The 11,441-nt window shown below is 52.1% G+C and overlaps 1 long non-coding RNA gene across 1 annotated transcript; it reads left to right on the top strand.

Annotated features, from left to right (window-relative positions):
* The first annotated feature begins 5,104 nt into the window (after positions 1 to 5,104).
* LOC131424572 (uncharacterized) lies at positions 5,105 to 10,626 on the top strand. The gene is made up of 3 exons (XR_009227852.1): positions 5,105 to 5,264; positions 9,281 to 9,445; positions 10,248 to 10,626. It is a non-coding gene; the product is annotated as an uncharacterized LOC131424572 (long non-coding RNA).
* The last annotated feature ends 815 nt before the right edge of the window (positions 10,627 to 11,441 follow it).

The raw sequence follows: 11,441 nt of genomic DNA, 5'->3' as shown, positions 1-11,441 counted from the left end.
GCAGAAGACACTCCCTTAGGTCCCGATACAGAGAAGCCACAAAGACAGTCTCACCACAGTGATGATGAGACTCACCACCGTGACAACCACCAAGGTCAAATATCACTACAGTGACAACCCACCTCAGTGACACTCACCACCACGAACCCCACCTCAATAACAAGCCACCATGATGACAAACACCCCTACCACCATCACCAATAGGGGCACAGGAGTCAGTCACTGGTGAGGCTCAGGTGAACAGGGAGACCCACTCCCAGGCTAGTGCATTCCCTTGAGAGAGCCATGGCATGTTAAGAGAGGACCCACAGGGTCAGTGTCCCATTTCCTTCACAAACATGAATTTTACCTCCCAGCAGATACCAAGGAATTACCATGGAAAGACTCAGAAAAATTTTAAGTGATTCATGGACCCTGTAAAGAAATGTCCAGAAGTGGAAATCACACCCAGGACTTACGAAAGGTATTAACCCATTAATCTCCTACCTATCACACAGAGGTGGGTAACAGCTAGAAAAGAGGGCCCCAAGAGAAGTTCAGTGGAGCTTCTGTGCCCAAAATGTTGGATGGATTTTTTGAACATCAGTCAAGGGATCTAAATGATAAGGTCTTATGGTCAGATAGAATTCATGCAAGGAATAATACGGAAAATAACTACTCTCCTCAGATATGCATATGTGGCTACACTTAAATAGAATCGTGCTCCCTCCTCCCTGGGGCTTGACAGAGGCGGACCCAGCAGAGTGGAGCCGTTTGGGTAATCCCCAGTTAATGTGCACCACGTGCATCCGAGCTGCCCAGGGCCCAGGTGCCGCTTGCTGGTGTGTCCTCCGCGCACACCAACACAAAAAACACGGCAAAGGCAAGACAGTCTGGTTTCTAAAATAAAACAAAGAATCTAAAACAGACCCAAAATCCTGTTAGATGGAATATCAGAAAACCTTTCTAAAATTATAGACATAATCCCCACAAAGAGATTTTTAGTTTGTAGTACAAGAAACTTGGGGGTTCAATGAGAAATTGATTAGATGAAAATCTCAGCTGGGTGGGGATTTAGAGTTAGCCTGCTAATTTGGCATCCAGGGAGGAGATCAAACCCGCTTGTGAAACCCAATGCTCCTCCCAGGACACCACCCAGCAGCCTCCAAACCTGATTCTCATAAGGAAACTCTGTGGGCCACACCTACACGCATCCGGCTTGCCTTGCGAGATACCGCGAATGCTCTCCCAGGGAGAAGCCAAGTGTGGGTGAGTCTGTGTGCAGATTCTCATTATGGTTTACATATGGCAAGAAGGAACTAAGGGCCCCGAACCAGTTCTCCATAACCAATTCACTTGTGCCATGTGTCTGGCCACACAAAAGGGGAAATGGTCCCCAGAGCACCCTGGTTGGCACATCACCGGTTTCCTGGTGTAGGTGCAGCATGTGTGCAAAGATGGTGTCCTACACACCCCAATCCACGAGGCCCCTGGTTCACCAATGCACGGTGCCTACCATATCCAAAGTAGGAAGAGGAAGACAACGCTTGCATTCAAGGAGGGCGTACTGGTCCCTGCCAACACGAGTCACAAGGAAAGAGCAGAGCCTCTGCAATGCCACTCATGGATGTCAACACCGTGTCTGGGTGTGTGTCTCTCATCTTTTCCCAGTATTTCTTTCTTTTGGGGGAGTGGTACTGGGGATTGAACTCAGGGGCACTCAGGCACTGAGTCCTATCCCCAGCCCTGTTTTGTAGTTTATTTAGAAACAAGGTCTCACTGAGTTGCTTAGCACCTCAGGGTTGCTGAGGCTGGCTTTGAACTCATGATCCTCCTGCCTCAGCCTCCCAAGCCACTGGGATTACAGGTGTGCGCCACTGCACCTGGCTAGTATTTCTTAAGGGGGATAATGTGCCAAAATTATCTGGGCTACTCCCTGGGAACATGCACTCCCAAGTCCTTTGCAGGAGTACATGCCCCGCGGGATGCGCCTTGGGTGGGGAGTGAGTGTGGCGCAGCACTCTCACTTACAACCCGCCATCCAATTCACAGCTCCCATGGCACAAAATGTTCCTTACAGGCCTTGGAGTTATTCCAAACCCTGGAAATCATGTTGATTCCTTCAACATCAGCTAGATTGGATTTTCACAAAATCAACCTTAAGGCCGTGAACCTCTTCTTTGAGACCTTAGGCCTGTGCTACAACTACCAGAAACCCAGCTGCTGTCCCTGGGGCTCCGCATTCAGCCACAGCAACTTCCACGGCCACACGTGGCTGGCCCTCCCACATGGCCAGTGCAGACCATGGCGTCTCCAGGTGCAGCCACAGCACTCGGCCAGGTGATCCTGGGAGGGTCCATGCTGCCCGAGAAGTCCCCGGCTTCCTCCTGACGGCCGCTGGAGGGGAGCACGGGAGAAGGCACCACAGCGAGGGGTCCCCGTGAAGGCGGGAGACGCGCTCTAGATCGGACCTTCAGTCCCAGAGTTCCTGTGTTTTCAACCAGGGATGCTTCTCAGTCCACGGTCCTCTTCTGTCCCACGAAGTGTCCAGACTTTCCTTTCAGCCCTTCAGCCCACCACAGTGACCGGCCAGAGCGCGTGCTCTGCTGTTGAAGGTCTGCTTCTTTTCACTAATTCTTCTCCCCTCTCCCCCCATCTTCCGGCTTCTTGCCACATCTGGTGACGCATGCTGGACACCACGGCTGCACACTGCTTGGTGTCTGGGTCTCGTCCTCCCTTGACGAGCACTGTGGATCCTCTTGGCTCTGCCCGCCTCACCCTCCAGGGCGGCGGCCACCCTGCGAGGAGGAGCGCGTCCTCTGGGGGATTGATGGTGTGCTCGCTGTGCGGACTCAGGGTGGGCGTGAGCCTTCGTATTTAGGACCTGTGTCCTGGGAACCCTGGTTTTCTCTTTCATAACATGGTCATGAGAAGCACCCCTTCTCTCTGTACTGAGGATAAACACCGGATTCCCAGTGTGGGGGCATTGTCCAATACCAGAGCACCGGCGACCACCAGCCGTCCTGTCCAAGGCGAAGCCTCCCCGTCCATGCTGGCCAAAGCTCTTCCGTCTGTCCTCACTACTGGGGACAGGAGTGAGAAAGCCAAGCTGTGGAGCCAGGCCTACGGGGCCCAACCCGAGGCCTACTGGCCGGTTTTCAATAGGAAAGAGCTGGTAGGAGAGACCGCGAGGTGAAGGCAGCAGGCGCCCGGTGCACATGGGCTTGACCACCCTCATGCCAGGACAGTGCTGTCCACTGTGTCTTCAGTGTGCCGCCCTCCTAATGTCCAGGTGCCCCCGCCTCCTGTTCCCACGCTCACCTCACCGCGGGGTCGTCCCTTCTCTGCCCCTGTCTGCTGGCTCCGTACCTCACTCCTGCCCCACCATTCCCCCTGGGCCTCGTGACCCATGGTGACTTCCTGACATGGCAGATGGTGACTATTCTAGGGACCTCAGACAGCGGACAGCCCTGCTCTCTGGTCTCCCTGCCTGAGCTTCTTGAGACCCTCTGGCTCCTCCTGCCCCACCATGGCTTCTTTCCATCTCACCTGTGGGGGGCCGAGTCCTCCAGAGCACACCTTCAGCCCTCTCCCTGCCCCGATCACGGCCTGCCCATGGGTGGGTCACCAACCACCTGGTTTCGCTGGGACTCGTGGCTCCTGACTCCTGTGGCTCCCACCAGACCACACTCCACACACAGCAGCTCTGAGCTCCTCGGCAGCTTCTCGATGCCCGCAGGCCACCCTTCAGACTCCACAGCGGGATTCGGGGCTGCTTGGCACAGGCTTCCTGGGAAGTGGGGTTCCAGGCTGAATTTTGCTGTTCCCTCCTCTGTTCTCTAGACCCAATAACACTAAGAACCTGGCAGTTTTCAGCCCAGCATCCCCCATAGTCCCCAACGCAGACTCAGCCAGGCCGCCGGGGGACGTGGAGTGACCAGACAGAAGAGGCAAGAGTCCTCTTTTCTCGGCCCTGCCTGTCTTCACGGACTCCCTCTGCCCTGGCTCTGGGCTCTGCTGACCCAGGGACGTGCGCACCAGCTGTGGTGGCAGTGAACAACGCAGTGCTCGTGAGGGCCCAGCCTGGCTCGGGTTCCGGCTGGAACTGCCTCCACGCCGCCTCTCGGGCCAGGTCAGGGCGTTGCTGGGTCCTCTGGGTCTCTGAGAGCCTTTGCCCTGCCCTTTCCAGTCCCCACAGGGGAGCCCGGGAGATCAGCTGCAGTCTGAGCTCCTTCTTGATCCCGTTCACACTAAGTGAAATGTGATCACTTCACAGTTAGCCTGGGAAGAGCGGCTGATTTCAGAGGAACAATTTTAAAAAATGGATTTGTATGCATAACATCCATTGCCGTCAGTGGTGGTGGAGGCAGTGACTAATAAAAATGTCATTTCCTGTGATTTTTATAAATTACAGTAAATATGCCAGTAATCACCTACATTAGCTGCTGGAACGCAGGCGCCGTCTGCAGTCGAGGCCGGGGGACTTCACGGAGGCCTCGAGAGGTAGACCCCACAGGTGCAAATTGACACCTAGGAAAACAGTAGTTAGTACATGCTAGAATTTGGAGAAGGGAAAAGTGTTAAAATAAATGTATGTCAAGCAGACAAATTTGGACTTCTCCATGAGGATCTGTCACGTCAAACAGGAAATAGCTATAAATTACTCGTAATAGTAAAAATCTTGTCATTTACAACCTCTAAAGCAACGGGCTCATTTAACACATCAGCTCATAGATAATGATCGAGGAGAGTCAGCTGGGTATTTATTCCTCTTTAATGTGCAAAAGCCAGGGTGAGCCCCATGTGACTGCAGAGGACCCCGCGGTGACCCGTCAGCCCCTACACCACGAAGGAGCCGAGGGCTAACTGCTGCATATGTCAGGATCTGAGGTCCCTTCCTGCCCTGTAAAAAGAATTAAGACAGGACTGGAAGTGTCAGGCTGTGGGTCGTCTCATAATGAATAATTCCAAATAAGTCCCACCCTTATTCTGTTTATTTGTTTTCCTCAGAAGCCATTTGAAGGCGTTGGAGCTGAAAGTGTGTTCCAACATGCCAACATTGCAGCATCTCTAGTCAACTTGCTAACCAATTCAGAGGCAAACAATCACTGGATTCTGTACTTATTTCAGATGCCTCAATGTCCACTGCCCATGGATAAGAGACCACAGCTCAGAGACATTTTCTAAGGAGGCCAAAATGCCTCCACAAAGGAGGCCCAGCATGATCCAGAGAGGTGGACACCCAGAGCCCTTTCTGCAGCACATGGAGACCGGCTGGGAAGCAGGTACTGGTGGAGATGCTCACTGAGGTCTCCGTGCATGAAGTGATATCTGCTGATGACCTGGCTCAGAACATGGGCAGAGGGCTAAGAAGGCCAGAAGCAGAGAGCAGCAGCCTCTCACATCCCCAACCATACCACAAAGAAGGGCCTGGGCCTCGGGATCGAGCACACCGGTCACATTAGTCTGTTCATTCATTCATTTATTTTGTGGAACTAGGGGTTTAACCCAGGGATGCTCTGCTCTGAGCTTCAGCCCCAGTCCTTTTTTATTTTGAGAGAGGGTCTCACTAAGTTGCCAAGGTTGGTCTTGAACTGCCACTCCCCCAGCCTCAGTCTCCCGAGTCACTGGGATCCTACTCATGCACCACCGTGCCCAATTACACACTGCATTCATACCTGTCAGCATCGAGGACCTAAGGAGAACAGTCGTCCTCAGAGGGATGCTGATCGCTTGCTCTCTCTCCTCCCTGGCCTCTTGGCACCCCCCTGTTTTCTGCTCTCCAAGAGCTCAACTTGGACAGACCCCACCTGTGAGTGCACACACACGTCTGCCCACACCTGCACACACACACACCTGCACACACGCACAGGCCACGGGCTATAGAAGGACACCGGTGTCCTGGCAGCCTGTGGTGGAGGCCCAGGTCCCTGGATGAGTCCCTACTGTTTGCTTTCCCACATTCTGCCCCGGGAGGCTCAGACAGATGAAAATCAGTCTCTGTGTCCACCTGGACGAACACAAGCTGGTTTAGAAGAGAATGCTGAATTTAATTTAAAAAGAAGTTAAAATTTTAACATCAGCTTCAGTGGGTGCAGTGTAACCAGGCATTTACCTGATCTCTCTCTGAAGGGGATCCTGTTTTCAGAATAATGGTGAAATTTCAGACTGACCAGTGGTGGCATGGGGTGAAGAAGTGACCTGTGGAGGTCAACACAAGGGCATGGAAAGGTGGAGAGTTTGGCACCAGTGTGTCATGTAGGTCACCTTCCTGTCACTGAGGACGACAGGCTGATTCTGGAAAACAAAGCTCCAATTAACCACGTCCACTCTAGAGTCCCCAGACCAAACCCAAACAGGCCCAGACGATGCACATCATAGTGGCAGGCACCAGGCATGGATGGGGACCAGCACACTCTTTAGTGTCCAAATGTGTCAAGTAGTGTAAACAACTGGGGCTTTCTCTAACTTAGATAATTTGTGGAAAAACCAGCAACCTACAATTGCTAGATTGTTGCTGATGAAAGAACATTTATATTTTTTTTCTTTCCTTTCTTCTTTTGGTGAGTGGAATGAATAATTGTTTCAATTCTATATTTAAAAATTACATGGAACTATAGACTTAATTTATAACAAAGTTAACTTGTATAGCACAATGGGTAATTTTGAAAATGTTTTGGGCAAAATGTTATAAACTCATTATTTAGTTAGCTAAATGATGCATACTATAATCCTCTGGTTCTAAGACACATAACTTAAATGTTTTTATCATCTCTGAAATCTAAATGCACTGTCTCCGTCAGTGACCACTTGGGATTGGTGGAGCTTTTTCTTTCATAGTGAGGTGGAAACTAAAGATGCATCTTAGGCTTGTGGAATAGAGAAAAGATGTGTGGATATCTCCTTTAGATAACTTCAGGTCCATGTGGTCAGAGGTGAAGAAAAGCTACTTGTGTAAGGATTGTTTGGCCCTAATACCTCTTTACCTAGGAATTAAACAGTGTCCCCAAACTTCAACATAACTCTTTTTATTCCAAAACCACCTGTCCCTATAAGTGGTTCATGCTGATTCCATCTTTCCTTCTCTACCATCAACTAAAAAAGCTACAAATGGTGGCTCTAGAAGCATCTCAGGATGGACCAAGGAGACCAATTTTCCAGCTGGCACCAAAGTTGATGTGTCAAAAAATATATATATCAAACACCACTGGAGAGTATGAAGCTAGTTAAAATAAGCATGCACATTTCAGCAAAGTCCTGTCCACCTTGGAGCTCGCTCACCGAAAGTGCTCCAAGCAACCTGGTGACATGGAGAAAGCTCCACACTGGGACCTCCACGGTGCTGGCTGTGTTGCCACCTGGCCCCTCCTGTGGGCACTCGCCCTCACTCACTCTTCTCAGCCAGGAGTCTTGCAGAGGACTGTGGGTTATGCTAAGTCAGTCTGAAGTGATGTGTGGACAGAGGAGGAGGAGAAAGACAAAGTGTGGATTTTTTTTTTTTAAGCGATCAGGATTCCAGCCAGGGGAAATGCCCTACAGCGGCTCTGCTGGACACCTACTGCTCACCACCAGTGCCTGCTGGGCCACACACAGAGGCACCTCAGGTGCACGTCCAGGCTCTTGGTTGGCTCCTGACAGCCATGCCATCGGAGGGCTGAGGCAGACGCAGCTTCACTTTCAGCCTCTGCTCTCCACCTTGTCTCATTCTTCCTGGGACCATCCTATATGAACGATTTAAAGGGAATTACCTATTACTTCAATTATTTGTTTCTTATCGACTGATGTTAAACTACAAGGATTTGCATTGAAAGGACACAAAGAAAGAGCAAGTCGTGGCACGTCGCCAAATGAAAGAGTAATGTTCTGGTGAATTTAGCCTAAATAATTTACTGCCACATAAAAGTGGAAAAGTGGAAGGTGAACCCTTTGACCAATAAATCTCTCCTGCCCATGAAACCCTTATCTGGTCCCCTCCGATGTATTCCACATGAGGAAGCCATCACCATTGGCTCTGGTTTGCTATTTGTAAACCTTGATCTTCTGCACTCGGTGTCCTAAATATGGATAATTAGCATCAGTTTATCACGCTTCTGCATATTTTCTCTTCTCTCCAAACACGCGTGCTTCTGTTGGCTGCCATTCTGCTATGGAAGATTATGGAGACAGATTGCAGAGAACGAATGTGCTAAACGAGATTAGGAAGGAATAGAAATAGCAACTTGGCCAATAAATTCCTCGTGAGAGCCTTATCATGCAATTACACGTTGACTTGCTTCACACTCTCTCAGCCTCTTAATCCAACGCCCCCACCAGGAATAAAATTTCACTAATTTCTGAATTGCAGCATATCCTCCTGACTTGTTACTGAGAATGGTTGGAAGGAGAAACACTGCTCAAAACATCGTGTCAAACTTTATGATAAAAAAAGTAAACTCTGAATGCCTACTTGGGTGGTGCGACTTGGGATGTTTAAAGCATTTTAGCAAATGATTGCATGAAGTCTTGGCTTGGAGGGTGAGTCCCACACTCCTCATTGTGCCACTGTTGGGGATTCAGAACTATCAGAAGGGGGAGGTCTACCCAGAACTATCTGGTGCATTTAAAATGAGGGCAAAGCATGTACTACTTTTCTTACTTATTATGATCACTGATAGCAGTCAGGATACCTCAAATAATTCTGTCAGGGCTGATCACTTGACCTCTTAAGGACAGTCTCCTCCCTGCTCACACAGGCTGGGCTTCATGCAAGGCCTCTCTTAGTGCTAGGAGCACTGTGGCTCCTATGCACCTAGATGTCTAAAAATAGGAAAATTCCTGCCCACTCTGTGCCTCCCCAGAGTGGGGCCAGAGCAGTCTAATGGGGCATCTACAGGGGGAGCTCTCTTCTTGTTCTACTCTGCCTGTTAATTCTATTCTCCCCAGGGCTTTATAATAAGTTAGGTATTTAAAGAGGCCCATTAAGCCTTTCGATCTACAAGGGACTATTTATAGCACAGACCCACAGTCAGGCATTAGGATGCCCCCATAGGAAGCAAGGCTCTGCCACAGCAGGAAGACGCTGGCAGGCCAAGCTTGTGTGTGCAGGGAGGAAGCGCACAGCAAACCTTGTAAGTGTGCTTGCAGAAGAGGAAAGACTTCCAGTTCATGGTGGAAATCATTGCACAAAGAAATTCACAGTAATTGTTTATGCACAGATCATAACGTTGCCTTCACTTTCTTTCCTCCAAATAATTTCTACAAGAGTCACAGAGGAGAGGGCTCATGAATGGTCCAGAGAAAGAATTCCATGTTTCCTTTTCAGATGACCTGCTTCCAGGCTGAGTGCAGGGCAAACTGGACAGTGCCCACTCCCAGGTACATGCTGACATCTCTTCCACCTGAGCAGTGCCAGGCTCTGCTTCAGAACCTGGTATGATGGCACAGAGAAGTCCCCTGAACCAGCAGTCAACAGGCTATGAGGGTGCAGGTAGGTCTTGACCTTGGCAAGTGTGGGCTTACCTTTTGCAAGTGGACTGGCCTCTTACTGGCTGCCAAAGATTTTCTGTTCTGGAGAGAAAGCTGACCTGGAACTTTCCTCTGCCTTGAGGGACAGCAGGACTGAGGGGCCTGGGAGGCACTGGGAGGCTCTTATCCAGTACTAGATTCAGTAGGAGATCCCAGCTCAGATGCCTGCCCTCCTGAACCAGAACCAAGAACCTGGCAGTGGGGTGGCAGCTACAACTCTGAGGGCAAAGGCACTTCTCTTCTCAAGTCATCTGGCAAGGAAAGCAAATGGATGTCAGGGGTCAGAAGTTCCACTTCCCTGCACCCTCCTTTTTTCAGAGATCCGAAGGCACCTGTTTGTTTGGAGGAGAGAGCCTTCCTAGTGCAGTGGGGATGTGAGTCAGAGAGCCTGGCCTGCTGGTTTTGTGTCCTGGAGGAAATGTGCTGGGGGCTTTGCAGTGCCAGGTTGGGAGCTCTGCATGTGGCTCATCTAACACCTCTGCTCAAACCAGGAGACAGTAAGACTGTGGTCACCCTAGGCCAGAGGCCCAAAGGCAGGCACCTCCAGGCTTGGCCTGGAGACCCCATCCCCAGGGGAGGGACAGAGATGTAAAATCAGATGAGGAGTTGTTAATAACTGCCCTCCCCTCCACTATGTCATATTTCCTGAATTGGTGAGCTATGCTGATGGGGGTGGAGTAGGAGGGAGCATTTGCCATTAATCTGGGAACAAACGGCTAACCTCGGTGACTGGTATTTCGCTTTTCTTTTCTCACTTTTCTCAGTGTGGGGAAAGCAGTCAAGCCCGCGCGGCGCGATTGTGAGGGGCTCTGCTGGAATTTGGCAGCGCAGAGGCTTGGAGAGCTGCCCCATGCTGGCTCCTATTCAGCGGGCCGGTTTTCCTCGAGCTTTGGAAGTTTCACTCAGCCATGCACTCAATGGCTTCACAAAGCTGATTACAAGCTTCAGCGCATTCCTGAAGGAGCCAAAAGCGACGCAGGTGCAAACGAGCCGAGGGAGCCCCTTATCCCGGTGACAGAATGGGACAAGCTGGGAAAGGCTTGGACCACACAAATCCAAGGCTCACCAGGCAGCAGAAAGCCTGCCTTGGGAACCGGGGGTCATTATCCGCCCTATTCAGCGGGGCCCGGGGACCCTGGGGGCCCGGAGAGGCCGGCCCCAGCGCAAGCGCCACCGCCAGCGCGGGCCAGCGACAGTGGGGACCCTGCTGGGCCCTGCGATTGGACTGGGGCATGGGCGCTGGGCTTGTTTGTATCGACAGCATCCGTGAAATCCCTACCCCAACAGGCCGCTGTCCTCGCTGATAGGCAACAGGAAGAAGAGCGTGGCAGGAGGTTCCGCGGTGCGTGGACCCGCGCGGGTTCGCTGTCCCGGCCGCATTGCTTAGGCCCCGCCCCTCCCCCCCCGCACTGCGGGACTCCGCCAGGGACCCCAGGCCGAGGCGTCGACCACAGTTCTGAGGGTCTCTGCGGCCCCTTTCTCCCCCAGTCCCCTTTCATGTCTTATTCCGTGGGGCAGCGGGGTCCGGTAGAGAGCAGCACCGATGCGGTGCGGTACAGGGGCAGTGGCATGAGGGGAGAGTGGGCTTCCTCCACTGGGCCGTGGAGTCAAAGCGCGCTGGGCGAGGCAGAGTCTGATTCTGCGTCTGGGGAGGAGAGCCCGCTTCTCTCCCGAGTCACTGATGATGTCCCCGCTTGAGTTCAAGGACCAAAAACCAGGGGCTGCTGACGGCTGGGAGAGACTGACCGGGCCTCGCCCAGCGCCCAGGAGAGAAGAACGCGCGTGTGGGAGGGACGTGGGCTGGGGCCTGGGGCGCAGTGGAGGGGAGCGCCAGGGAAACAGCGCGGGCGCGGGGACAGGCCGCCCTGTGCCGGGTCCAGGCTAGCGCAGCACTCTGCGCAGTCCCTGCGTGGGGCCAGGGTGGCTTCCCCCACCTGCACGCCCCCCACTTCCTGGCC

This window comes from Marmota monax, unplaced genomic scaffold, assembly GCF_021218885.2.
Source record: "Marmota monax isolate L192 unplaced genomic scaffold, Marmota_monax_Labrador192_F-V1.1 WCK01_AAM20220418_F8-fsc00026, whole genome shotgun sequence".
Taxonomy (NCBI): Eukaryota; Metazoa; Chordata; class Mammalia; order Rodentia; family Sciuridae; genus Marmota; species Marmota monax.
The sequence above is the reverse complement of the archived record's forward strand: the minus strand, read 5'-3'. Positions and strand labels throughout refer to the sequence as shown.